This window comes from Mus caroli, unplaced genomic scaffold (assembly GCF_978045245.1).
Source record: "Mus caroli unplaced genomic scaffold, Mus_caroli_1 scaffold_4, whole genome shotgun sequence".
NCBI classification, from domain to species: domain Eukaryota; kingdom Metazoa; phylum Chordata; class Mammalia; order Rodentia; family Muridae; genus Mus; species Mus caroli.
In genome coordinates this window covers 153,462,940-153,469,151 of record NW_028227259.1, presented here as the reverse complement: position 1 = coordinate 153,469,151, position 6,212 = coordinate 153,462,940, and positions in this window count along the sequence as shown.

Here is a 6,212-nt window from a genome sequence, read left to right as displayed (position 1 = left end):
CAGAGGCAGAGGCAGAGGCAGAGGCAGAGGCAGAGGCAGAGGCAGAGGCAGAGGCAGAGGCAGAGGCAGAGGCAGGGCATTACAGGTTTAAGGCCAGCTGGTATGCATAGTAAGACCTCACCTCAAACATGTACATGTGCACCCATGTACGAATCTACACTAATCTATCAAAAATTGAGGTAAGCAACAATGCCCAGTTGGTAGAGGCTTTTATCACTGTGATAATGTGGAGAGGAAGACCCTGGGTAGTGCAAGGAATCGAGGAAAACCCCCTCCTCCTGCCTTGTCTCACAAACAGGGCTACTTGAAACTACGATATTACAAAACCCTATCACAGGTGGGCTGAGGTTTGTTATCCTAAATCTCTGGCATGTGGTTGTTACCAGAGTGGTCCGTGTCCTATTTGTCACTGTCTAGGACCTGGAATACCAACTCCACTCTCAAAATTTTTTGATTTTTCCTTCTTTGGAAATTTACATGTATTATGTCAATAACGAACCTTCTTCATTGCCCTGCTCCCAATTTCCCAGAATAGGGCCTGCCCAAAGGAGGCACTCAGGCTCTGACTATTAAGTGTTGGTCATATGGAACAATTGAAGGGAGCTGGTCATTTGTTTCTGGGTGTGATTTTTCTGATCAAACGCTCCAACGCTTGCTCTGTCAACAAATTCATTAATTCAACTAATATTCGTGGAGAGCCGATTTCATGCCAGGCTGGGCCTCTGGGGCCACAATGGTGAGCCGGGCAGGCAACTAGCCTTATTAAAGACACTGTGAGGAAGCCATGGTCTCCACCCTTGAGCTGCTTATAATAGGGTGAGGGAACAGAACAGATCGGAAGCAATTAGAAAACAATTAAGTGTTAAATTATACGCCTCTGACTAGCCCAGGGGATTCTCAGGAGGAGAAGCAGCTAATGTCACCGAAGTTTTCATGGAGGAAATGTTGGTTGTGAAGATGCCCTGGATTGGACAAGCAGAGCAAAGTGGGAGAATAGAACGTTCCTGGAGGGGAGCAGCTGCCCAGAACCACTCAAGGGAAACCAAAACTATAGATGCTGGTCACACTCCGGATCGTGAAGGCTCGGGAGGAAAGTATGAGAGATACCCTACTGACGTCGAAGAGCTTGAGTTACGCCCTGGAGATTATATTTAATTGCTTCCACAAAGACGAAGCTTCTCTCTTCCAAAACATGAACCTTTGTGACTATTTCCTTTAAATCATGGTCTTAGGAGGGAAGCTGTGGGGTTCTTCCAATTTTTGTCCATAGTAGGGAGAAGGCCTCAGGGTCACCTGGGACCATTTTCCTGCCTGTGCTGCTGGAGTAGTATTGGGTTCAGTAGCTGTGGGATGGAGTGGTCCAGGCCCTATTGTGTGCATCTAGAGCTCGCCAGTGATGCTGGGTGATATTGTCCATTCTGCTTTAAAGCTACTCTCCATCATATTCCTCGGGGTAGAGAAGGAAGAGACGAAGGTAGAATGTAGGTCTGCCATCTCAACAAATGCAACCTGGAAAATTCATAGCAGAAAGAAATCAGTCTAACAAGCTGTGTTCCTGTGACCTCCTTAATGCATTGTACAGTCAAGATCGGACTTAGGACAAGAATTAGGATCTGCCTTTACAACATAAGCAAGGCGTGGTGGATGAAAAGGAGAGGAGGGGTTTGCCGGTCTTTCACACAGCAGAGAGATGAAGCTGGCAGTGACCTGAAGCTAAATTTGACAAATGTGCTCTTTTTCCATCCTTCACTGAGTGGGTCACTCTGTGTCTCCAATTCTAGAAAGGAAAAAGTGTCTAATACCATGTAAAATGTATTGTATGCTCTTTGGGCACACGCATTGCTTGAGGAAGAATGTCATGCCAGTCACCAGGAAGAGGGAGAGAGAAGCTGTGATGGGCATGTGCCAGGCTGTGTCCCTCAGTTCTCCCTGCTTAGCAAGGGACGTTCATTTTCCGCCGAGTAAAGGAGAGATGGTCACATAAGCAGGCTCCAAAAAGCTCAATCTTGAAGAATCTGCCTCAGTACTGCCATGATGTCATTGTCACTTCAGAACATGTTTTGATGGCAGCTGTAGGAGTCCGGATTTAGTCGGTGAAAACTAGCGGGTGTTTAGGGTGAAACAGGAACGCCACAACTGATTATACTTAGAGTCCTGTTCTGTCAGTCATGATCCTGCAGGAAAAGACACAGAGAGCTGTGTGCCAATCTGACCAGCCATTCATCCTGGACCATGTCTCCCTTCCCTGTGTGCCTTGGAAGATTTGGGATGCTCTCAAGATGCTCTGTGGTGTCAAACACTCTCTTTTTGGTCCCCAGAGCTTCCTATTTTAAATCATTCTGTTTAACTAGTAGAGACCTTGAAGGTTCTTTCTAGAGGGGAGCCAAGTGATTCACACACACACACACACACACACACACACACACACACCCGAGCATGTACTGCACTGCACACATGACTGTGGCAGTGCATTATATGCAACAGTCTCTGATCACGCAAAGGTCCAGACTAGTGCGTGAGACAGACACAAAGGGGGCTGGGATGATGACATCATCAAGTATTCAATCACAAGCCAGGCTGAGCATCAGCGCACAAGGAAGAAGGTGACCAGATGCCAGGCCTCAACTGAGAATCAGAGACCATGTGATCAACACAGGGACATGCAGATACCTAACCCTGCAATGTGCTGGACAAAGGGGACAGAGCAACCATAGCCGAAGACACCCAGAGAGGTGGAAATGGGGGTCCTGACATGATAGCTTTGGAAGCCCATCTCAGGATCCAGGTCTGTATCCAAAGACACCTGAGACTTATTCAAAAGCTGTAAGGATGGACAACAGGTTTTCATACAGATGACAGAGAAGAGCTGGAAATCCAAATACAGAGGAAGGCAGGGAGAGCTGTGAGGAAGCTGTCTTAGCATGAGAGGGTGGAACATGAGACTGGGATGTGGGTGGAGGAGCTTTGGGAACTAGAGGATGGATGCAAAGAGGACATCACAAAGATGACATCACAAAGATAACATCATAAAATGACATCATAAAGATGACATCACAAAGATGACATCACAAAGATGACATCAGAAGTAAAAAATGAATGCTGGGGGTGAAGGAGGTTAAAGGCAGCTGTAGGTGTGGCATTAGGCTGTTACGCTTTTTTGGCTTGAGTTGATGAAGTGAGGACCTTTCATCAGAAGCAGACCAGGGGACAGGAGCTGGGCAGTGAGATACTCAAGTGGTGATGGAAAGCAGGCTTTGGGTGGCACGCAGAGGGGAGCACAGACAAGGAATCCATTGTCACGGGGTTACCCATATGGACCAACAAGCCCAAGGAGCAAACAAATCAAGCCTTGGGCTTCTGGAATGTGGGATTTACAGAAGTCACAGCACTCTAGTCAAGCTCCCAGTGATATATCCAACCCTATGTATTGTTCCATGTAAGCCATCTGCACTGTACCCACTCAGGTTGGGACTATTGTCCTACAGATGGAGCATGCGAGGGCACAAGCGGCTCCAACGTTCTGAAAGCCATTTATCACAGGTTCAATCTAATACGTTTTCATGTGTCTGGGTGTTCACCCCCCTTTCCTGAACGTCTGAGAGAGAGGCCATGCTGACCCGGTATGGTGGGAGGCAAGCTTGGTTTCTGATGTAAGATGAAATGGCCCCAGAGACGTTATTTTTATGTCTCTCTTGCACAAATCAAAGACATTTGCTCAAACCTCTCTTCTCATTTATCTTATTTAATTTTTCCTGACCCCTTCCAGTCAAGTCCAGGATGTGTTTGATCTTGGAGCAGAGATCTGGATTTCCATTTACCCAGCGCCCTAAGAACCTGTTGATAGAGGAGATAGTAATTATCAGCCCATTAACTTACCAGCGGATGTTTTGTTATAGCCGATAAGTGCAAATCCAGGTCCTCCAACACTCGGAATTTATTTCTTCCTCCCCCTGTCTTCCAAAAGGCAGAACCAAAATGTAACGTTTTTACCGTTAAATCATCTTTCTATATTTACGTGTCTGCATATTTCTAGGTAGCATTCGCAACCCTGACCCAGCGGGACTAGCATCCCATCAGGAGACGTTTAAAGGTAGACATGTTTTGCCTGCTGTGATGCTTTGTATATGCTTGGCCCAGGGAGTGGCACTATTTGGAGGTGTGGCCTTATTGGAATAGGTGTGTCACTCAGGGCGTGTGCTTTAAGACCCTCATCCTAGCTGCCTGGAGGACAGTACTCTGCTTACATCCTTCAGATGAAGATGTAGATCTCTCAGCTCCTCCTGCACCATGCCTGCCTGGATACTGCCATGCTCCTGCCTTGATGATAATGGACTGAACCTCTGGACCTGTAAGCCAGCCCCAATTAAATGTTGTGCTTATGAGGATTGCTTTAGTCATGGTGTCTGCTCACAGCAGTAAAACCCTAACTTAGATGCCTGCTGTCTGGAGTGTTCTGGTGGAAGGGACCCAGTGTGGTAAGGACTCACAGTTCTAAAAGGAGGCACCCCACAGACCATACTTGAAAAATGTGTTTTCTGCAGTTTTGATTATAATCAAGGGAGCCTGATGCTCTCCTGAAACTCTTTTGAGAGAGTGAGCTATTTTGTTCTAGGTGCTTGGAAGTGCTTTTACCTGGAGTCTTCTTTTCCAATGACTGTCTACTTTGGGACAGTAAAACCAGGCTGGGAAGCTTGGTGGGTAGAGCAGGTTGAGACCCTGAGATGCTGTGGGCACACACCTGAGACTTAAGCTAACCCCTGCTTCCTGATAGATTCCTGGCATGGAACACATGCCACACTCCCCACATAAGGAAACATGACCTGTGGTCATGTAGGCCCAGAACAGAGTTCTCTATGCTAATGAGGTACCTAGAGGCCCTTAGGCCATAGCCAAGAATCTCCCCTTCCCAGGCATTCCTCCCTGCAAAAGGTATTTAATCTCAGGTTAGACCCTGAGAAGTAGTGTGTATCCATTTTCCACGATGAACAAACAATATAAACATGGACAGTCACTTTCATCTAGCCATGGGGGACATGGAAAAGGTCTTCACTTACAGAGCTGCAGCTAAATCAACTGTAGAAGGCTCCCCCCACCTCAGAAGAGTCAGATGAAGAGTGGATCCCCCCACTTCAAATGACTTGATTAGGGAGAAAAAAATCCCTTGCAGATGTACTCAGCTGTTTGGGATTTAGTGAATTCCAGATATAGCTAGGTTGACCACCAGGAAGGGCCATCACAATGATGTTACCTAGCTAGCATGTAAAGATGACACGGATCCCCCACAGCAGAGGCGTATTGGATGCATTTCTATGTATTCAACTGGTCCTGTCTATAGATATTTTTTCGTGCTGAAACAGCAGAATTGAATCTCGGAGACAGAAGCTGTGAGGCTTGAGAAACCTCTGGCTCCCTAAAGAGGAAGTTCACCAACTCTTCTAGCCCTCTCTCTTACTCAGTATAACTGTTCTTTGATTCACACTAGCCCTAATAAAACCACCTTAAATTGACCATATTGTCAAGTTGAAAAGGTGCTGAATCCATCTACCCACCCCACAGCCCAGGTCTGTCCTGCAGGACCTTGGTGTGTCTCCTGTGGTCAGTAGGTAAACCGGGACCCACAGGTGCCATCGCAGTCCCCTGTTACAGGATTAAACAGCGCAGCAATGGCCCGGGAGGTGGGAGGGGAGATCTGAGTTCAGATTTCCAAATATGGCTTCTACTGGAGTATTTTGTTTTTATAGCATCCTAAAGGCAAAAATAAATAAGTAAATAAGCTAGAATTTGAGCTACAGGTAAGTTAGGGAGTGTCTGACATTTTCTATAATAAAAAGAGTTTTACAAAAAAAAAAAACCTATTATTTCTCAAAATTGCCAAAATAAAAAAAATACATGCAGCCTCCCATCAAAGATATTTTCCTATGTATAAGACAAAAATATTATGTCTCAATGCAGCCTGCCTTAAAGCAGTTCTTTCTTTACTTCAGCCATTCGGGCCGCCCACAGTCATCCTCCTGATTCCTCCACAATCTGACTCAGAAGGCATCTATCACACTGCGGAATAATATTTCCCACTAAATCAATCTTGACCTTAAGTCCAAGGTTGAAATTGCCACATTAGCACATATATGGCTTGCCAGCCCTGGCGGGATCCTCACATTAAATTCCTACCTCAAGACATTCTTTGATTATCTGCGAGTCTGCTCATATTCAAG